Source organism: Rutidosis leptorrhynchoides, chromosome 5 (genome assembly GCF_046630445.1).
Source record: "Rutidosis leptorrhynchoides isolate AG116_Rl617_1_P2 chromosome 5, CSIRO_AGI_Rlap_v1, whole genome shotgun sequence".
In the NCBI taxonomy this organism is placed as follows: Eukaryota; Viridiplantae; Streptophyta; class Magnoliopsida; order Asterales; family Asteraceae; genus Rutidosis; species Rutidosis leptorrhynchoides.
In genome coordinates, this window is record NC_092337.1 from 266,491,865 (window position 1) to 266,516,652 (window position 24,788).

Sequence of the window (24,788 nt, forward strand, 5' to 3'; positions counted from 1 at the left end):
TCATTGATGCTCTTTTCTTCAGTTTGTACTTTTTCGACGTGTGCTAGAACAGCATAGCAACCTTTTCTTATTAGTTTTTGTGCCTTCAAATTACTAATAAGATGTAGCTTCGTGTTGCCCTTTTCTCCATACACCATTAAGGGTTCTCCTTCTTCTCGTACAATGCGAATTGTATTTTTATAACATACGATCTCTGCTTTCACCTTCTTCAGCCAGTCCATGCCAACTATTACATCAAAACTCCCTAACTCTACGGGTATCAAATCAATCTTAAATATTTCGCTACCCAGTTTAATTTCTCGATTCCGGCATATATAATCTGCTGAAATTAATTTACCGTTTACTAATTCGAGTAAAAATTTACTATCCAACGGCATCAATGGACAACTTAATTTAGCACAAAAATCTCTACTCATATAGCTTCTATCCGCACCCGAATCAAATAAAACGTAAGCAGATTTATTGTTAATAAGAAACGTACCCGTAACAAGCTCCCGGTCTTCCTGTGCCTCTGCCGCATTAATATTGAAAACTCTTCCACGGCCTTGTCCATTCGTGTTCTCCTGGTTCGGGCAATTTCTTATAATGCGGCCCGATTTTCCACATTTATAATAAACTACATTGGCATAACTTGCTCCGACACTACTTGCTCCGCCATTACTTGTTCCGACACCATTTGTTCCTTTCGTTCTATTAACACTTGGTCCGTAAACCTCACACTTCGCCGCGCTATGACCATTTCTTTTACACTTGTTGCAAAATTTGGTGCAGAACCCCGAGTGATACTTTTCACACCTTTGGCATAGCTGCTTTTGATTGTTGTTGTTGTTGTTGTTGTTATTGATGTTGTTATTATTGTTGGGATGATTGTTGTAGTTGCTGTTGTTGTTGTTGTTGTTGTTGTTGGGCCGTTTGTTGAAGTTGCGATTGATGTTACGATTGTTGGGATAGTTGTTGCAATTATTGTTGTAATTTTTGTTGTTGTTGTTGTATTGGTGATTCTTATCACCGTTTTCCTCCCACTTTCTTTTGACTTGCTTCACATTGGCCTCTTCAGCCGCCTGTTCTTTAATTCTTTCCTCAATCTGGTTCACTAGTTTGTGAGCCATTATACATGCCTTTTGTATGGAGGCAGGCTCGTGTGAACTTATATCTTCTTGGATTCTCTCCGGTAACCCTTTCATAAATGCGTCGATCTTCTCTTCCTCATCTTCGAACGCTCTCGGACACAATAGGCACAATTCTGTGAATCGTCTTTCGTACGAAATAATATTGAATCCCTGAGTTCGTAACCCTCTAAGTTCTGACTTGAGCTTATTGACCTCGGTTCTGGGATGGTACTTCTCGTTCATCAAGTGCTTGAATGCTGACCATGGTAGCACGTAAGCAGCATCTTGTCCCACTTGCTCTAGATAGGTATTCCACCATGTTAACGCAATACCTGTGAAGGTATGCGTAGCGTACTTCACTTTGTCTCCTTCAGCACACTTACTTATGGCAAACACCGATTCAACTTTCTCGGTCCACCGTTTCAATCCGATTGGTCCTTCAGTCCCATCAAATTCTGAAGGTTTGCAGGCAGTGAATTCCTTGTAGGAGCATCCTACACGATTTCTTGCGCTGTTAGCTGTATTGCTAGATTCAGAGTTATTGTTGGTATGTAGCGCAGCCTGTACTGTGGCTATGTTTGAAGCAAGAAAGGCACGAAATTCCTCTTCGCTCATATTCAAGGTGTGTCGAGTAGTCGGTGCCATTTCCTTCAAAATAGTCAAATGAAACGAGTTAATCATATAGAATATCAAGTGTAGTCAATAGTATTTCGTAGCGTAATATGAACTTATTTATAAAAGCTCTTTCTTCATATTAGCATTTTATACTCTTTAATTCGGGTAGTACCTACCCGTTAAGTTCATACTTAGTAGCTAACATACCATTTCAACTACTACAATTCTATATGAAAAACTAATCACAAAAAAAAAAAAATTATCATATTCAAACCTTTATACAATAACTTGCAAACTTACAATACCGCTTTTTTTTACATATATCATGAAATATAGCACATAAAACTTTGATACAAAGTAGTTGCGAAGATAATTCTAGTTAATAAATAAGGCGTTCAGCAAAGGCAATAAAGACACGTAATTCATACGTCCAGAAACAAGTCATGCATTCTGGTTTTACTAATACCACTTCCCATCCTTGGTTTTGTGGAACATAACATTTGTGACCGATAGTAAGACAATGTGTTGTAACGTCGTCAAAAGGATGAAGGTTACGTAATGACCAACAGTCTCGTAATAACCTAAAAACCTCATTTCTTACCCCAATTACCGACTCCATCACTTATGGGAACGTTTTGTTTAAAAGCTACAATCCGATGTTCTTTTTCTCACTTTGGTAAGAAGCGAACATCACTAACCCGTAAGCATAACATGCTTCTTTATGTTGCATGTTAGAAGCTCTTTCTAATTCATGAAATCCTATGTTGGGATATGTTGAGTCAAAATAGGTTCTTGACCCGTAGCGTAAAATTGCATTTGGGTTCCCCACATTTAACGCTTTAAAGAAAACACGGCGTAACTTAAAGTCTCCCCAATGTGACATACCCCACCTATCAAAGGAAAGCCTTTTATAAACTAAGGCATTTCTGGAAAGTCTTTCAAATATTTGACAAATTAATTTCGCCATAACTAAATGTGCTGATGAATTCTGACCGACTCTATACAAGATTTCCTCAATCATATCCTCTGGTAGGTCTTCTAAAATATTCAATTGTCTACCCTTAACGTCCATTTTGTTTTTATACTGTAAAATAGACAAGGATTAGATTCGTATAAACAAACAATACAAGCAATTTTTACATAGAACATAAAAGTACAAGCACACTACAATACATTTATTACACAACATGCTCACACCCCTCTAATCTGAATCACTGGTTTCTTCTTCTTTGGACTTGGTTCTTTTTCCTAATCTTCTAGGGATATATGATGTTCCTCTTGTAACATCCCGCCTTTTTCCGTCAACTTTTCCGTTTAACTATTTAAGTTCCGTTAGATGTTTATAACACATCTCGTTAATATGCGTTTGAATTATCTTGTTAGGTAATTCCCGCACCCGATTTAAGTTGAGGGACCAATCTTGCCAAATGTTGAAACTTGTGACTAGGTCAAAGAGTCAAACTCTCATTCTATCCATTCATTCATCTCTTCCAATTTCTTAATACTTCAACTTTTCCTCTCAACTTCAAGAACAAAGATTCATCATCCAAAACCGAGCTAGTGATCTTCTTGCCAAACAAAATACATATTTGAACTCCTCGTGATCCCCTCTTCGATTTCATACCGGTTTCATCAATTTTGGGTAACTTTCTAAAATCACTAATCTTTGTGTTCTTGAGATTTTTAAGTTATAAGTTTGTTAATTAGTATCTATGGCTCAAGTCTAGTTTGTTTATGTGTTTTGTATGCTCGTTTTGATATTTTGAAGTAACTAGTTCATATGGAAAGTTAACATGTTTAATCTTGAGTTTTAAGTGTTTATATGTTGTTTGATGTTATGAGTTCATGTTTTAATCTTGTTCCTAGTGTTACTAGCTTCATTTGGATGTAAAGATTGATCAAAGAAACCCCTTAAACTTGATTATGAAATTTGGTGATTTTTGGTTAGGGTTTCATGAACTAAGAATGAATTTTTGATGCATTAAATGACATGAAATGTTAATGGTAAGTGTTAGGTTGTGTTGTATGCTTAATTACCTTCGAAACGGCATATTGTTCATGTAATTTGGTTGCCGAATCATTAAATGGCATTTATGACTTGTGTGTATTGAATGAGGGTCACTAAATGCGGTTTTTGGTTGTTGTATGTGAAAGTTTAATTGATAATAAGTGCATAGTTATGTTCCTTGTCAAAATACCTTTCCGGTGATATAAAATACATGCCTTGAATGTTTGCGGTTTGTAAATTGTGTGGGTTTGAGTTTTGATTCGTGTACTTAGGAGTTCAGCAAGCAGGGCCTGAAATCATGCCTAGACGCCGTCCCAGGAATCAGGACGCCGTCCTGCCCTTAAAACCTAGACGCCGTCTAGGCTACCAAGACGCCGTCTTGATCTTTAAAATGGGACGCCGTCTAGCCTAATTGGGACGCCGTCCCATTACACTAAAGTGGGCTGTTTGCGAGGCCTTTTGACATAAAATGTTTAGGACGTTCTAGACCTCCAACTTACGTGTAACTTGTTTTAACATGCTTATATATGATTAAAAACTTCAGAAAATTTGTCCGAGACCCGACCCGAACGTGTTGACTTTTTCGTTGACTTTGACCCGACCAAGTCTGACTTTTAATCAAACTTGACCAATTACTTATGTAATCTTTCTAACTTGTTTCTATACGTGTACCTTGCATGAAACTTGACTATTTGCTTCACATGCTTCGTAATCGAGTCGTATTGAGCCATAGGACTAATTGAACAACTTTGACCCCTCGTGACTTTCGTTATTGATACAACCTATTTGTTTAGGTCAAGACTAGCATTGTTACTGCACGTTTACTTGTCGGAGTACTGTTTGGTTCGTGCATACAAGGTGAGATCATAGTCCCACTTTTTACTCTTTTGAACTTACTTTTGGGATGAGAAAACATAAACGATTCTTTTGAACTAAGTGAACACAAGAACGGGAAAACAAACATTCTACATACGAGTTTAGAACGAAAATCCTCAATCCGATTATCATTAGTTACATCAGATGGTGTAAGCGAGAACTTATGTTATATGGCCATATGGGTTTGACAAACCCTCATTCAAACGGTTCGCTACCGTTTACGAATGAAATATATTTTCGGGAACAGTGTTGTTCTAGCACTAATTGACGGGGTATTCAACGGACGGAACGTTAAGCTTTGATAATTGGGTGCTCGTGAATATTAACTTTTAGAATGTACTATGGCTTTATCGATGTTGCAAATCTTGTGGTTCAACTTACTATTACTCATTTACTTATTTAAACCTATGATTTCACCAACGTTTTCGTTGACAGATTCTCTATGTTTTTCTCAGGTCCTTGAACTTAGGTGATACATGCTTCCGCTCATACTATTTGATACTTGCATTGGATGTCGAGTATACTTGCTTACGTGGAGCGTCTTTTTGACTACTTTTAATCGTGTCGCACGTGTTTCATACAAACTTTAAACATTGTTATGTACTTGTTATGGAAACTACTTTTGTAAACTTTGAAACACCCTTATTTATGAAATGAATGCGACATACTTTTCGGTCAAACTTTGTTATAAAGACTTACGACCATGTAATGGGACCATACGTAGATGACGCCGTCATTTGACGATTTGTCGGGGTCGCTACAAGTGGTATCAGAGCTTTGGTTGTAGGGATTTAGAGTTCATTGGTGTCAACCCCGAGTCTTAGGGTACATTGGTGAGTCTAGACTACAACCGGCATATAGACTTGACGTAGGAATTACTTGACTATTTGTGCATTTATACTCGAACTCTCTTACTCATATCTACTCTTATCCTATCTAAATCTTGCGTTGTATAATTTAATTGACACGCCACCTTGACTATATGATGTAATGTCGAATGCACATATGAATTAGGGTAATATAATTCCCGGAAATTATATTACGGTGACTCATATGAACATACCGACATTATGACATAAAGAATTTAAGGCAGGTCAAGGATAATTCTCTCTCTATCTTTATCCCATATCACGGTTAGTATCATTTAGAATACTAACCAACGGTATTCTTTTATTTTGAAGGAACAATGGCTCCTCGTCGTGTACGCCGTAATGAAACTCCCGAACAAGCTCTCGAACGGATGATAGCTACCGCCGTAGATGCGGCCATGGCCGGTCACTCTTCCAACAACAATAACAATAACAACAACCACAACAACAACAACAATGGGGCCGGTAACTCAAACGAGGGATGCTCCTACAAAGCTTTCATGGGGTGCAAACCTCACACTTATGATGGAACCGGTGGACCGGTTGTGCTTACTCGTTGGTTTGAACAAACCGAGGCCGTCTTTAGCATAAGCGGTTGTCGGGATCAAGACAAGGTCAAATACTCCACCCACACTTTCTCCGGAATTGCTCTAACATGGTGGAACACCTATGTTCAATCGGTGGGTACCGATGAAGCTCATGCCCTCTCTTGGGCCGATTTGAAGGAAAAGATGATTGTCGAATACTTTCCGCGCGAAGAAACCCGAAAGCTCGAGGAAGAACTAAGAGCTTTGAAAGCGGTCGGAAACGATCTTAAGGCTTATAATCAACGCTTCGCCGAACTATCCTTAATGTGTCCTAATCTTGTTAACCCCGAATCTCAAAGGATTGAGCTCTACATGCTCGGTCTTCCAAAAAGCATCAAACAAGGGGTGATGTCATCCAAACCCACTACTCATCAAGCCGCTATGAACATGGCTCGCCAACTAATTGAAACGGTTGACGAAATCGTAGTACCGGCTCCTAAGGCCGAGGACAAGTCGGGTGGCAACAAAAGGAAATGGGAAGCCACTCCATCAACCAACTACAACAACAACACCTTCACCAAAAAGCCCTTCAACAACGACGGCAAGAAGGGTTATGTCGGAAACTTACCTTTGTGCAACAAGTGCCACAAACATCATTACGGCGAATGTAACAAGCTAATTTGTCACCGTTGCCAAGGAGTTGGTCATAGGGCCAACAATTGCACAAGCACCGCCCCCGTCGCTCGAAAGGGGCCCAATCCTCCAAGGACGGTCACTTGTTATGAATGTGGCCAAACGGGCCATTATAAGAACGAATGCCCGAAAAAGAAAGCCAACCCCAACAACCGAGGCCGAGCCTTTAACATCAACACCGAGGAAGCCCGAGATGACAATGAACTAGTCACGGGTACGTTTCTTCTCAACAACTCTTATGTTACTTGCTTATTCGATTCGGGTGCCGATAAATGTTTTGTGTCCAAGACTTTAGCTCCTACCCTTTGCACTCCACCACACCCTTTAGATACTACTTATTCCATCGAAGTGGCCGACGGAAAACTCTTAAGTGCCGACACATATTACCGGGGGTGTACTTTGAACATTTTGGGTAAGGAATTTGAAATTGACTTGATACCCATGGAACTAGGAAGCTTTGATGTAATAATCGGTATGAATTGGTTAGTCAAAACGAAATCTCACATTCTTTGTGATCTTAATGCAATCCGAATTCCTATCGAGAATGGTGAACCTTTGATCGTCTATGGCGATAAGAGTTGCACCGGACTCAACCTCGTTTCGAGTATTAAAGTTAGAAAACTACTCCGTAAGGGTTGTTTTGCGATCCTTGCTCACGTTAAGAAAGTCGAGTCCGATGAGAAGCACATCGATGATGTGCCAATTGTTAGTGACTATTCCGATGTATTTCCCGACGAATTACCGGGTCTTCCACCTCATCGACCGGTTGAATTTCAAATCGATCTTATTCCAGGAGCCGCACCCGTAGCGCGTGCACCATATAGACTCGCTCCATCTGAAATGCAAGAATTGCAAAGTCAAATCCAAGAACTACTTGATCGTGGTTTTATCCAACCTAGCCATTCACCTTGGGGCGCTCCGATTTTGTTTGTTAAAAAGAAAGACGGATCCCTACGAATGTGCATTGATTATCGTGAACTAAATAAATTGACGGTTAAGAACCGATATCCTCTTCCTCGCATCGATGACCTCTTTGATCAACTACAAGGGTCTTGTGTATATTCGAAAATCGATCTCCGCTCGGGTTATCATCAATTGAGGGTTAAGGGGGAAGATGTCTCCAAAACCGCTTTCCGAACTCGTTATGGTAGTTATGAATTCCTTGTCATGCCATTTGGTCTCACTAACGCACCGGCGGTGTTCATGGATCTTATGAACCGCGTGTGCAAACCGTATCTCGATAAATTCGTTATTGTGTTCATCGATGACATATTAATCTATTCTAAAAATGAAGAAGAGCACGAACAACATCTCCGACTTGTGCTTGAACTTTTAAGACAAGAACAACTCTATGCCAAATTCTCCAAGTGTGAATTTTGGTTAAAGGAAGTTCAATTTCTTGGTCATGTTGTAAGTGACCAAGGTATTAAAGTCGATCCAACGAAAATCGAAGCCATTAGCAAATGGGAGACTCCTACTACTCCTACTCACATTCGTCAATTTTTGGGTCTCGCCGGGTACTATCGTAGATTCATCGAAAATTTCTCTTTGGTTGCACGTCCTCTAACCGCATTGACTCACAAGGGAAAGAAATTCATTTGGGCGACCGAACATGAATCCGCATTCCAAATCTTGAAAACGAAGCTAACCACCGCTCCTATCTTGTCACTTCCCGAAGGCAATGATGACTTTGTTGTATATTGCGATGCCTCAAAACATGGTTTTGGGTGTGTATTGATGCAACGAACGAAAGTCATTGCTTATGCTTCTCGACAACTCAAAATTCATGAACGAAACTATACGACACATGATCTCGAACTCGGAGCCGTTGTCTTTGCACTTAAAATGTGGAGACACTATCTTTATGGAACCAAGAGTACTATCTTCACCGATCACAAAAGCATTCAACACATTTTCGATCAAAAACAACTAAACATGAGACAACGAAGGTGGATTGAAACCTTAAACGATTACGATTGCGAGCTTCGTTACCATCCCGGGAAGGCAAATGTAGTAGCCGATGCCTTAAGTCGAAAAGAAAGAGCGGTGCCTCTCCGTGTCCGAGCTTTAAACATCACCATTCACACCAACCTTAATAGCCAAATTCGGGTAGCCCAAGATGAGGCTCTCAAGGATGAAAACATCTCTCTCGAACACTTGAACGTCCTCACCTCTCGATTCGAAGTTAAAGAAAACGGACTCCGATATTTCGCCGGAAGAATTTGGGTGCCTAGTTATGGGGATCTACGAAGCCTTATTTTAGATGAAGCCCATAAGTCACGATACTCGATTCACCCCGGTGCCAATAAGATGTACCACGACCTTAAACAACTATATTGGTGGCCGAACATCAAAAGGGACGTAGCCACTTATGTTTCCAAGTGTTTGACATGTTCCAAAGTCAAAGCCGAACACCAAAGACCGTCCGGACTACTTCAACAACCCGAGATCCCGCAATGGAAGTGGGAAAGGATAACGACGGATTTTATCACCAAGCTACCAAAAACGACGGGCGGTTATGATACCATTTGGGTTATTGTTGACCGTCTCACCAAATCCGCACACTTCCTTGCCATGAAAGAAACGGACAAAATGGAGAAACTTGCACAACTTTACATTAAGGAGATCGTAGCCCGACACGGTGTACCTTTATCGATTATCTCCGACCGAGATGGCCGTTTCGTTTCTAGATTTTGGCGTACATTGCAAGAAGCGTTGGGAACGCGTTTAGACATGAGCACCGCATATCATCCTCAAACCGATGGACAAAGCGAACGTACAATTCAAACCTTAGAGGACATGTTACGAGCTTGCGTGGTTGATTTCGGAAAAGCTTGGGACAAGCACTTACCTCTCGCCGAGTTCTCTTACAACAATAGTTATCACGCGAGTATTAAAGCCGCACCTTTTGAAGCGCTATATGGCCGCAAATGTCGTTCACCTCTTTGTTGGGCCGAGGTAGGCGACGTGCAAATCATCGGACCCGAACTCATTCACGAAACCACCGAGAAAATCATTCAAATTCGAGATAGGCTTAGGACGGCCCGAAGTCGTCAAAAGAGCTATACCGACAAACGACGCAACGATCTTGAATTTCAAGCCGGTGACCGAGTAATGTTAAAAGTCGCACCTTGGAAGGGTGTAATCCGTTTTGGGAAACGCGGGAAGCTAAATCCGCGGTATATTGGTCCTTTCGAAATCTTGGAGCGTATTGGAACCGTTGCTTATCGTTTAGATCTTCCGCCTCAATTGAACTCCGTTCATCCTACCTTCCATGTATCTAACTTGAAAAAGTGTCTTGCCGAACCCGATATCGTCATCCCTCTCGAAGAACTTACTATTGATGACAAACTTCATTTTGTGGAGGAACCGGTTGAAATTGTGGACACCTCCGTCAAGACATTGAAACAAAGCCGAATTCCGATTGTCAAGGTTCGTTGGAATGCCAAAAGAGGACCCGAGTTTACTTGGGAAAGACAAGATCAAATGCAAAGGAAGTATCCTCACCTATTCGTGAATTCGGAAACGCAAGATCTCGAGGAAGAAACAACGACTACTACGCCTACTTAAATTTCGGGACGAAATTTCTTTTAAGGTGTAGGTAATGTAACATCCCGCCTTTTTCTGTCAACTTTTCCGTTTAACTATTTAAGTTCCGTTAGATGTTTATAACACATCTCGTTAATATGCGTTTGAATTATCTTGTTAGGTAATTCCCGCACCCGATTTAAGTTGAGGGACCAATCTTGCCAAATGTTGAAACTTGTGACTAGGTCAAAGAGTCAAACTCTCATTCTATCCATTCATTCATCTCTTCCAATTTCTTAATACTTCAACTTTTCCTCTCAACTTCAAGAACAAAGATTCATCATCCAAAACCGAGCTAGTGATCTTCTTGCCAAACAAAATACATATTTGAACTCCTCGTGATCCCCTCTTCGATTTCATACCGGTTTCATCAATTTTGGGTAACTTTCTAAAATCACTAATCTTTGTGTTCTTGAGATTTTTAAGTTATAAGTTTGTTAATTAGTATCTATGGCTCAAGTCTAGTTTGTTTATGTGTTTTGTATGCTCGTTTTGATATTTTGAAGTAACTAGTTCATATGGAAAGTTAACATGTTTAATCTTGAGTTTTAAGTGTTTATATGTTGTTTGATGTTATGAGTTCATGTTTTAATCTTGTTCCTAGTGTTACTAGCTTCATTTGGATGTAAAGATTGATCAAAGAAACCCCTTAAACTTGATTATGAAATTTGGTGATTTTTGGTTAGGGTTTCATGAACTAAGAATGAATTTTTGATGCATTAAATGACATGAAATGTTAATGGTAAGTGTTAGGTTGTGTTGTATGCTTAATTACCTTCGAAACGGCATATTGTTCATGTAATTTGGTTGCCGAATCATTAAATGGCATTTATGACTTGTGTGTATTGAATGAGGGTCACTAAATGCGGTTTTTGGTTGTTGTATGTGAAAGTTTAATTGATAATAAGTGCATAGTTATGTTCCTTGTCAAAATACCTTTCCGGTGATATAAAATACATGCCTTGAATGTTTGCGGTTTGTAAATTGTGTGGGTTTGAGTTTTGATTCGTGTACTTAGGAGTTCAGCAAGCAGGGCCTGAAATCATGCCTAGACGCCGTCCCAGGAATCAGGACGCCGTCCTGCCCTTAAAACCTAGACGCCGTCTAGGCTACCAAGACGCCGTCTTGATCTTTAAAATGGGACGCCGTCTAGCCTAATTGGGACGCCGTCCCATTACACTAAAGTGGGCTGTTTGCGAGGCCTTTTGACATAAAATGTTTAGGACGTTCTAGACCTCCAACTTACGTGTAACTTGTTTTAACATGCTTATATATGATTAAAAACTTCAGAAAATTTGTCCGAGACCCGACCCGAACGTGTTGACTTTTTCGTTGACTTTGACCCGACCAAGTCTGACTTTTAATCAAACTTGACCAATTACTTATGTAATCTTTCTAACTTGTTTCTATACGTGTACCTTGCATGAAACTTGACTATTTGCTTCACATGCTTCGTAATCGAGTCGTATTGAGCCATAGGACTAATTGAACAACTTTGACCCCTCGTGACTTTCGTTATTGATACAACCTATTTGTTTAGGTCAAGACTAGCATTGTTACTGCACGTTTACTTGTCGGAGTACTGTTTGGTTCGTGCATACAAGGTGAGATCATAGTCCCACTTTTTACTCTTTTGAACTTACTTTTGGGATGAGAAAACATAAACGATTCTTTTGAACTAAGTGAACACAAGAACGGGAAAACAAACATTCTACATACGAGTTTAGAACGAAAATCCTCAATCCGATTATCATTAGTTACATCAGATGGTGTAAGCGAGAACTTATGTTATATGGCCATATGGGTTTGACAAACCCTCATTCAAACGGTTCGCTACCGTTTACGAATGAAATATATTTTCGGGAACAGTGTTGTTCTAGCACTAATTGACGGGGTATTCAACGGACGGAACGTTAAGCTTTGATAATTGGGTGCTCGTGAATATTAACTTTTAGAATGTACTATGGCTTTATCGATGTTGCAAATCTTGTGGTTCAACTTACTATTACTCATTTACTTATTTAAACCTATGATTTCACCAACGTTTTCGTTGACAGATTCTCTATGTTTTTCTCAGGTCCTTGAACTTAGGTGATACATGCTTCCGCTCATACTATTTGATACTTGCATTGGATGTCGAGTATACTTGCTTACGTGGAGCGTCTTTTTGACTACTTTTAATCGTGTCGCACGTGTTTCATACAAACTTTAAACATTGTTATGTACTTGTTATGGAAACTACTTTTGTAAACTTTGAAACACCCTTATTTATGAAATGAATGCGACATACTTTTCGGTCAAACTTTGTTATAAAGACTTACGACCATGTAATGGGACCATACGTAGATGACGCCGTCATTTGACGATTTGTCGGGGTCGCTACACCTCTAATACGAGTCATCGTTTTCCACAATGGTTTAGAAAAACCTGGTGGTTTAGAGGTTCCCGGGTTATTGTCACGATATTGAAAATACGGGTGTTGACGGTACATATAAAGTTCATCGGGGTCGGAATCAGATTTCTCTATTTTGATGCCTTTTCCCTTATTATTTTCTTTTGCCTCATTAAATTGGGTCGGTGTAATTTCTATAACATCATCGGAACTTCATCAGGATCCGATTCATCGGAAAATTGGTAATTTTCATAATATTTTGCTTCCTTAGCGGAAACACCATTGACCATTATTAACTTTGGTCCATTGGTTGAGGATTTTCTTTTATTTGACCGGTTTTCTGTGGTTTCTACTATTCCCTCCTCAGGAACCTCTTCTTCTTCCGGTTCCTCTTCTTCTGGTTCCTCTTCTTCCGATTCCTCTTCTTCCGGTTCCGTTTCCTCTTCTTCCGGTTCTTCGGGAACTTGTGAATCTTGCCAATATATATTCGACTCTTCGTTATTATTAGGTGAGTCAATGGGATTTGTGCTAGAGGTAGACATCTATCACATAATATCAAACATGTTAAGAGATTAATATATCACATAATATTTACATGTTAATAATATATAGTTTCCAACAAAAATGTTAAGCAATCATTTTTAAAGAAAACACGGTCGAAGTCCAGACTCTCTAATGCATCCTAACAAACTCGATAAGACACACTAATGCAAATTTTCTGGTTCTCTAAGACCAACGCTCGGATACCAACTGAAATGTCCCGTTTATATTGATTATAAACGTTCCATATTAACTGATTTCGGTGGAGGTTTTGACCTCTATATTAGACATTTTTCAAAGACTGCATTCATTTTTAAAACAACATAACCTTTATTTTATCAATAAAGGTTTCAAAAGCATTACGTAGATTATCAAATAATGATAATCTAAAATATACTATTTACACACGACCATTACATAATGGTTTACAATAGAAATATATTACATCGACATATGTTTCTTGAATGTAGTTTTTACATAATATCATACAAACATGGACTCCAAATCTTGTCCTTATTTTAGTATGCAACAGCGGAAGCTCTTAATATTCACCTGAGAATAAACATGCTTTAAACGTCAACAAAAATGTTGATGAGTTATAGGTTTAACCTATATATATCAAATCGTAACAATAGACCAGAAGATTTCATATTTCAATATACATCCCATACATAGAGATAAAAATCATTCATATGGTGAACACCTGGTAACCGACATTAACAAGATGCATTTATAAGAATATCCCCATCATTCCGGGATACCCTTCAGATATGATATAAATTTCGAAGTACTAAAGCATCTGGTACTTTGGATGGGGTTTGTTAGGCCCAATAGATCTATCTTTAGGATTCACGTCAATTAGGGTGTCCGTTCCCTAATTCTTAGATTACCAGACTTAATAAAAAGGGCATATTCGATTTTGATAATTCAACCATAGAATGTAGTTTCATGTACTTGTGTCTATTTTGTAAATCATTTATAAAACCTGCATGTATTCTCATCCCAAAAATATTAGATTTTAAAAGTGGGACTATAACTCACTTTCACAGGTTTTTACTTCGTCGGGAAGTAAGACTTGGCCACTGGTCGATTCACGAACCTATAACAAATATGTACATATATATCAAAGTATATTCAAAATATATTTATAACACTTTTAATACATTTTGATGTTTTAAGTTTATTAAGTCAGCTGTCCACGTTAGTAACCTACAACTAGTTTTCCAACGTTAGATGTACAGAAAAAAATTGATATATATTATCTTGAATCAATCCACGACCCAGTGTATACACATATCAGGCTAGATCACAACTCAAAGTATATATATATTTGGAATCAACCTCAACCCTGTATAGCTAACTCTCACATTACTGCATATAGAGTGTCTATGGTTGTTCCAAATAATATATACACATGGGTCGATATGATATGTCAAAACATTTGCATACGTGTCTATGGTATTCCAAGATTACATAATATATTAGAATACATGTATAATACAATATAAGTTAGCTAGGATATGATTAATATAGATTTATTACCAATTTTCACGTTGCTACAGCAAGAAAAATTATCCAATCTTGTTTTACCCATAACTTCTTCATTTTAAATCCGTTTTGAGTGAATCAAATTGTTCTGGTTTCATATTGAACTTTGTTTTATGAATCTAAACAGAAAACGTATAGGTTTATAGTCAAAAATATAAGTTACAGGTCATTTTTTGTAAAGGTAGTCATTTCAGTCAAAAGAACGACGTCTAGAAGACCATTTTAGAAAACATACTTCCACTTTGAGTTTAACCATGATTTTTGGTTATAGTTTCATGTTCATAAGAAAAATCATTTTCCCAGAAGAACAACTTTTAAATCAAAGTTTATCATAGTTTTTAATTAACTAACCCAAAACAGCCCGCGGTGTTACTACGACGGCGTATGTCCGGTTTTACAGTGTTCTTCGTGTTTCCAGGTTTTAAATCATTAAGTTAGCATATCATATAGATATAGAACATGTGTTTAGTTGATTTTAAAAGTCAAGTTAGAAGGATTAACTTTTGTTTGTGAACAAGTTTAGAATTAACTAAACTATGTTCTAGTGATTACAAGTTAAAACCTTCGAATAAGATAGCTTTATATGTATGAATTGAATGATGTTATGAACATCATTACTACCTCAAGTTTTCTAGATAAAACTACTGGAAATGAGAAAAATGGATCTAGCTTCAAAGGATCCTTGGATGGCTTGAAAGTTCTTGAAGCAGAATCATGACACGAAAATAGTTCAAGTAAGATTTTTACTCGAAATAAGATTGTTATAGTTGTAGAAATTGAATCAAAGTTTGAATATGAGTATTACCTTATATTAGAAAGATATATTACTGTAAATAATAAAGAATTCTTGAGGTTGGATGATCACTCTACAAGATTGGAAGTAAGCTAGCAAACTTGTAAGTATTCTTGATTTTATGAAACTAGAACTTGTAGAATTTATGAAGAACACTTAGAACTTGAAGATAGAACTTGAGAGAGATCACTTAGATGAAGAAAATTGAAGAATGAAAGTGGTTGTAGGTGTTTTTGGTCGTTGGTATATGGATTAGATATAAAGGATATGTAATTTTGTTTTCATGTAAATAAGTCATGAATGATTACTCATATTTTTGTAATTTTATGAGATATTTCATGCTAGTTACCAAATGATGGTACCCACATGTGTTAGGTGACTCACATAGGCTGCTAAGAGCTGATTATTGGAGTATATATACCAATGGTACATACATCTAAAAGCTGTGTATTGTACGAGTATGAATACGGGTGCATACGAGTAGAATTGTTGATGAAACTGAACGAGGATGTAATTGTAAGCATTTTTGTTAAGTAGAAATATTTTGATAAGTGTCTTGAAGTCTTTCAAAAGTGTATGAATACAAATTAAAATACTACATGTATATACATTTTAACTGAGTCGTTAAGTCATCGTTAGTCGTTACATGTAAGTGTTGTTTTGAAACCTTTAGGTTAACGATCTTGTTAAATGTTGTTAACCCATTATTTATCAAATCAAATGAGATGTTAAATTATTACATTATCATGATATCATGATGTATTAATATATCTTAATATGATATATATATATTAAATGTCGTTACAACGATAATCGTTACATATATGTCTCGTTTGAAAATCATTAAGTTAGTAGTCTTGTTTTTACATATGTAGTTCATTGTTAATATACTTAATGATATGTTTACTTATCATAATATCATGTTAACTATATATATATCCATATATATGTCATCATATAGTTTTACAAGTTTTAACGTTAGAGAATCGCCGGTCAACTTGGGTGGTCAATTGTCTATATGAAACCTATTTCAATTAATCAAGTCTTAACAAGTTTGATTGCTTAACATGTTGGAAATATTTAATCATGTAAATATCAATTTCATTTAATATATAAAAACATGGAAAAGTTCGGGTCACTACAAACCTAACTGGCCCACTAAAAGAATTTAATAGGTTTGAGTATAAACGTCCAAAAATTGAATCACAAGTTTGGTGTTGCTATTATACTTTGTCGGCCATCCATGAAAAAGAAATATGGGAATAAGTAGTGATTGTAATTGCATTATTTAATATGAAACTTTATAATATTTATTAATTTGATAAGGATCTTACGATGGCTTTTAGTCTCGGCAATAGAATAGAACCAAACTAAAGTGCACTTGGGTTATTTGGGTGGCGAACACATCTGAACAGTAGCAGCTGTAGCTGCACACTTTGGCTAAACAGAATCAGGTGCAACAGTGTCGATTTATAGCGAATTGACACATGAATGATAACGGTTTAATGGTGGTTGTGTGGTCCAAATCAAAACAGAAACAGGAAGACAGAAGCAGCCAAAAATGGTGCAATAGGTGGTTGAGGTGATCATCTAATATTTAAGGAGATGGTGGGTGATTTGAAAAGAGAACAGAAGATAGTAGGTGGTGTCGTTCGAATGGAAGCAGAAACATAGAGATTAAAAGTGGGTTTCAATGGTGGTGATGATAAGGTGGTGGTGAGGTTAGAGTTTAGTATGGTGGCGGATGATGGTGAGTTGTAGCAAGGGTGGTGGTTATAGGTGAATTAGAGTGTTGATCGACAAAAAGAAAGAAGTAGGAAGGAACAAGTGGTGTGTGATTCACGATGGTAGAACAAGGTGGTGGTTATCACCGGTTGCAAAAATGACTAGGGTGATAAGGGTGGTGGTCGAGTATGGTTGAGTGAGATTGCTATAGTGGTGATGATGAGTTCAAGATTAGGAAAAAGAGAGGAGAGAATGAAATGAATAATTTGGTGAGGTTGTGTTATATCTATCTGTATGTCAGTGTATATACATAAAGTGAAGAGATTGAAATGATTGTTGTAGATTGAGAGAAGAAGGCGCAGTTTAAATGGGTGTTCAATATGCGTAATATGTATATTATATATTTAAATTAAGATAGATAACAATAATATAATATAATATTATATCACAATCATATAAGATCATAGAGATCAATTTCAATCAATTTGTCTATTGATTCACGGATATAATCAAAGGACAATAATATATATAATAATATTAATAATAAAATATCAAATATAAATGTAATTTAGTATGTGGTTCATATAAAACAAATATGGCTTCATCGACTCACTATGATCCGATGAATCCCAACAGTATTCGAAAAAATCAAAAAGGCGTTTTCATATGTTTAATCTATTTCTTGGCTCCACAAAACAAAAAAATATGCGTGTAAAATATTTTCCCCAACATACACTTGTATATAACCTTGTTCTTTGTAACCCACTAGTGGATGGTAAGTGGCGTATTGTCTAATTGGTAAATGTCGATTAAATAGGAAAAGCATTCACTAAAATTTATCCTAGTTCATGGTGCGATTGTGATGACTTTTAAATGGAGAAAGGATATAAACAATACTTCAAATATATATATATATAGATATATCTTAATAATAATTATTATAATATTATATTATATTTTATTTTGCATATTAATTTCTAATAATTAACTCATATAATATTTCAATTTATATTTCAAATCATTATTATAAATTTTCATATATTTAAATATATATATATATATATATATATATATATATATATATATATATATATATATATATATATATATATATATATATATATATATATATCTATTTACAATTAGTTATTCGTGAATCGTCGGGAATGGTCGAAGGTCAATTTAACATATGATACAGTTCAAAAATTTTGTGACTCAATATTATAGGCTTTGCTTATCGTGTCGGAAACATATAAAGATTAAGTTTAAATTTGGTAAAAATTTCCGGGTCGTCACACTTGACCTCTGTATGATACATTTTACAAACATTGCATTCGTTTTTGAAAGACTAACTTTCATTACATCGAAAGTTGACGGCATGCATACCATTTCATAATATATCCAACTATAATTGACTTAATAATAATCTTGATGAACACAACGACGCGAATGCAACGTCTTTTGAAATATGTCATGAATGACTCCAAGTAATATCCTTAAGATGAGCTAATGCATAGCGGAAGATTTTTTAATACCTGAGAATAAGCTTGCTTTAAAGTGTCAACCAAAAGATTGGTGAGTTCATAGGTTTATCGTAAACAATAAAATTCATCATTTTAATAGATCACCAGATTTAATATTCCCATTTCCCATAACCATTATACATAAAATTCATTCATATAGATTGAATACCTGGTAATCGACCTTAACAAATTGCATATAAAATATCCTCATCATTCCGGGACAACTTCGGACATGATAAATTAGCCATCATTCCGGGAAAACTTCGGACATGATAAATTCGCCATCATTCCGGGAAAACTTCGGACATGATAAATTGGCCATCATTCCGGGAAAACTTCGTACATGATAAATTCGCCATCTTTCCGAGAAAACTTCGGACATGATAAATTCGCCATCATTCCGGGAAAACTTCGGACATGATAAATTTGCCATCATTCCGGGAAAACTTCGGACATGATAAATTCGCCATCATTCCGGGAAAACTTCGAACATGATAAAAAGGGCACATTCGAGTTCGATAATTCAACCATAGAATGTAGTTTCGATTACTTGTGTCTATTTTATAAAACAGTTATAAAAGTATTTCATGTATTCGCAGTTCAAAATATATTTCAAAAGCATTTAATAAAACAGTTATAAAAACAGCGCATGTATTCTCAGTCCTAAAAATGTAAAGAGTAAAAGGGAATCAAATGAACTCACCATACTGTATTTTGTAGTAAAAATACATATGACGATATTGAACAATGCAGGGTTGGCCTCGGATTCACGAACCTATATCATTTGTATACATATTAAAACATATACTTGTAATCGAACAAATATATATTATCATTAGTGATTTAACTTTTATATTATTAACTTATATATATTTTTTCATTATTTCATTAAATGTATTCTTTTTGTATATAAAAAGCATTAATATAGTTAAGTTATATATGTTAAATATATTTTTATTTTATATATATCGTTTGTTTGTTGAAACTAGTAATTGTAATATTACTAAATTAATATTGGTAGTGGTAAAAAGGATAATACTTATTATTACTAATAAAAATAATAATCTTAATAATCTTAAGGATAAATGTAATGGTATAATAATAACTATAAAAATATTAATCTTTACTGTTAATGATAGTTTAATACTAAATCTTATAATAATGATAAAAAAATTAATAAAGAGGGTAATAATCATTTTGATAATAATACTTAATACTTAATAATAATAATAATAATAATAATAGTAACCATTTTACTACTACTGATGATATTATTAATAATACTTATGTTTAAAATAATAATTCTAATATTTATAATGATACTAGTTTTAATATTAATCAATATGATAATTAATTTTTTTATTAGGTTCATATTAATAATAATCGTACTCATAATAATGATATTAATACTGAAATTATGAAAATAATAATACTAACATTAGTAATTAATAATACTTATAATAATAACTTTAATACTTATAACTATGATAATTATACTATACTATTTAATGATATCAACCATAATATTAATTATACATCTAGATTTTAGGAGTAATAATAATTATCATAATAAATAATAACAACAACAACAATAATAATAATAATAATAATAATAATAATAATAATAATAATAATAATAATAATAATAATAATAATAATAATAATAATAATAATAATAATAATAATAATAATAATCATCTTAAAAATAAAGACTACATTTAGAAGCCATATTTAAAAAGATTTGCACCAAGTCGGGATCGAACCCGAGACCTCTCGTTCGCCTAACGCACCCTCAACCATCTAGCCAATTCTGCTTATCTGTTTTAATCCCAAACCTGAATTTATTTAACTCACTCTTCTGTTTTTCCCTTCTTCCCTCTTCTTTAAAACAGTGATCGACCAATCATGGGTAAAAATACGAATTAAGGTTTTGTTTAATTCTTGAGACTTTATTGAAAACTATCTGAAATAATTTATCTTGCGTAATTTAAACACATTGAACAAAAAAAAAATACAGACCTGCTGTATTAACGAGAAACATGAACAACTCAAACATCAATTCGATTTTCAAGAGTGTTTCAGACTATGATTTCCAAATGAAAAAGGTTTAAAATCATTATTAGAAACTCTCTGAACCTTCAATTTAACTGAAATCATAAAAACAAATTCGAATTTTGTGAAGAACAGATAGTTGACTTTTTAATTTCACAAGTTTGACATTAAAATTCGTCCTCGATAAAAAGAATTGGGATCTGCAACTTTGCAGATAGTTTAGACTGAAGATTTATAACATGATTGCATTAATACATTTTTGATTTTGATTCGTTTTTGGGCTATTGAGTTTTACACTCAAGAACATAGATACATAGTAAAAATATATATAATTCTGTTTAATTTATAAGATAAACAGATATAATTGATATATGATATTCGTAGAAAAATATTTGAATGGATTTCATTTATAAACCTGAAATATTCGCTCCACAAGCAGAAGTAAAAAACTGATAACGAAAGGGAACTGAATTTGTAATTATCTGTTTAATTTCTTCTCATATGCCTATATAATACGCGAATTCTTTTGTCTGGGGATCGTGGTTGTGTTGGACAGCTAACAAATTGGATACATGTGAAATGTCCCGTTCTTATTGATTAAAAACGTTCCATATTAATTGATTTCGTTGCGAGGTTTTGACCTCTATATGAGACGTTTTTCAAAGACTGCATTCATTTTTAAAACAAACCATAACCTTTTTTTCATAGATAAAGGTTTTAAAAAGCTTTACGTAGATTATCAAATAATGATAATCTAAAATATCCTGTTTACACACGACCATTACATAATGGTTTACAATACAAATATGTTACAACAAAATAAGTTTCTTGAATGCAGTTTTTACACAATATCATACAAGCATGGACTCCAAGTCTCGTCTTTATTTAAGTATGCGACAGCGGAAGCTCTTAATAATCACCTGAGAATAAACATGCTTAAAACGTCAACAAAAATGTTGGTGAGTTATAGGTTTAACCTATATATATCAAATCATAATAATAGACCGCAAGATTTCATATTTCAATACACATCCCATACATAGAGATAAAAATCATTCATATGGTGAACACCTGGTAACTGACATTAACAAGATGCATATATAAGAATATCCCCATCATTCCGGGACACCCTTCGGATATGATATAAATTTCGAAGTACTAAAGCATCCGATACTTTGGATGGGGTTTGTTAGGCCCAATAGATCTATCTTTAGGATTCGCGTCAATTAGGGTGTCTGTTCCCTAATTCTTAGATTACCAGACTTAATAAAAAGGGGTATATTCAATTTCGATAATTCAACCATAGAATGTAGTTTCACGTACTTGTGTCTATTTTGTAAATCATTTATAAAACCTGCATGTATTCTCATCCCAAAAATATTAGATTTTAAAAGTGGGACTATAACTCACTTTCACAGATTTTTACTTCGTCGGGAAGTAAGACTTGGCCACTGGTTGATTCACGAACCTATAACAATATATACATATATATCAAAGTATGTTCAAAATATATTTACAACACTTTTAATATATTTTGATGTTTTAAGTTTATTAAGTCAGCTGTCCTCGTTAGTAACCTACAACTAGTTGTCCACAGTTAGATGTACAGAAATAAATCGATAAATATTATCTTGAATCAATCCACGACCCAGTGTATACGTATCTCAGTATTGATCACAACTCAAACTATATATATTTTGGAATCAACCTCAACCCTGTATAGCTAACTCCAACATTCACATATAGAGTGTCTATGGTTGTTCCGAAATATATATAGATGTTTCGAAATGATAGGTCAAAACATTGTATACGTGTCTATGGTATTTCAAGATTACATAATATACAATACAAGTTGATTAAGTTATGGTTGGAATAGATTTGTTACCAATTTTCACGTAGCTAAAATGAGAAAAATTATCCAATCTTGTTTTACCCATAACTTCTTCATTTTAAATCCGTTTTGAGTGAATCAAATTTCTATGGTTTCATATTGAACTCTATTTTATGAATCTAAACAGAAAAAGTATAGGTTTATAGTCGGAAAAATAAGTTACAAGTCGTTTTTGTAAAGGTAGTCATTTCAGTCGAAAGAACGACGTCTAGATGACCATTTTAGAAAACATACTTCCACTTTGAGTTTAACCATAATTTTTGGATATAGTTTCATGTTCATAATAAAAATCATTTTCTCAGAATAACAACTTTTAAATCAAATTTTATCATAGTTTTTAATTAACTAACCCAAAACAGCCCGCGGTGTTACTACGACGGCGTAAATCCGGTTTTACGGTGTTTTTCGTGTTTCCAGGTTTTAAATCATTAAGTTAGCATATCATATAGATATAGAACATGTGTTTAGTTGATTTTAAAAGTCAAGTTAGAAGGATTAACTTTTGTTTGCGAACAAGTTTAGAATTAACTAAACTATGTTCTAGTGATTACAAGTTTAAACCTTCGAATAAGATAGCTTTATATGTATGAATCGAATGATGTTATGAACATCATTACTACCTTAAGTTCCTTGGATAAACCTACTGGAAAAGAGAAAAATGGATCTAGCTTCAACGGATCCTCGGATGGCTCGAAGTTCTTGAAGCAGAATCATGACATGAAAACAAGTTCAAGTAAGATCATCACTTGAAATAAGATTGTTATAGTTATAGAAATTGAACCAAAGTTTGAATATGATTATTACCTTGTATTAGAATGATATCCTACTGTAAGAAACAAAGATTTCTTGAGGTTGGATGATCACCTTACAAGATTGGAAGTGAGCTAGCAAACTTGAAAGTATTCTTGATTTTATGTAACTAGAACTTGTAGAATATATGAAGAACACTTAGAACTTGAAGATAGAACTTGAGAGAGATTAATTAGATGAAAAAAATTGAAGAATGAAAGTGTTTGTAGGTGTTTTTGGTCGTTGGTGTATGGATTAGATATAAAGGATATGTAATTTTGTTTTCATGTAAATAAGTCATGAATGATTACTAATATTTTTGTAATTTTATGAGATATTTCATGCTAGTTGCCAAATGATGGTTCCCACATATGTTAGGTGACTCACATGGGCTACTAATAGCTGATCATTGGAGTGTATATACCAATAGTACATACATCTAAAAGCTGTGTATTGTACGAGTACGAATACGGGTGCATACGAGTAGAATTGTTGATGAAACTGAATGAGGATGTAATTGTAAGCATTTTTGTTAAGTAGAAGTATTTTGATAAGTGTATTTAAGTCTTTCAAAAGTGTATAAATACATATTAAAACACTACATGTATATATATTTTAACTGAGTCGTTAAGTCATCGTTAGTCGTTACATGTAAGTGTTGTTTTGAAACCTTTAGGTTAACGATCTTGTTAATTGTTGTTAACCCAATGTTTATAATATCAAATGAGATTTTAAATTATTATATTATCATGATATTATCATGTATGAATATCTCTTAATATGATATATATATACATTAAATGTCTTTACAACGATAATCGTTACATATATGTCTCATTTAAAAATCATTAAGTTAGTAGTCTGGTTTTTACATATGTAGTTCATTGTTAATATACTTAATGATATGTTTACTTATCATAGTATCATGTTAACTATATATATATATATCCATATATATGTCATCATATAGTTTTTACAAGTTTTAACGTTCGTGAATCACCGGTCAACTTGGGTGGTCAATTGTCTATATGAAACATATTTTAATTAATCAAGTCTTAACAAGTTTGATTGCTTAATATGTTGGAAACATTTAATCATGTAAATATCAATCTCAATTAATATATATAAACATGGAAAAGTTCGGGTCACTACAGTACCTACCCGTTAAATAAATTTCGTCCCGAAATTTTAAGCTGTTGAAGGTGTTGATGAATCTTCTGGAAATAGATGCGGGTATTTCTTCTTCATCT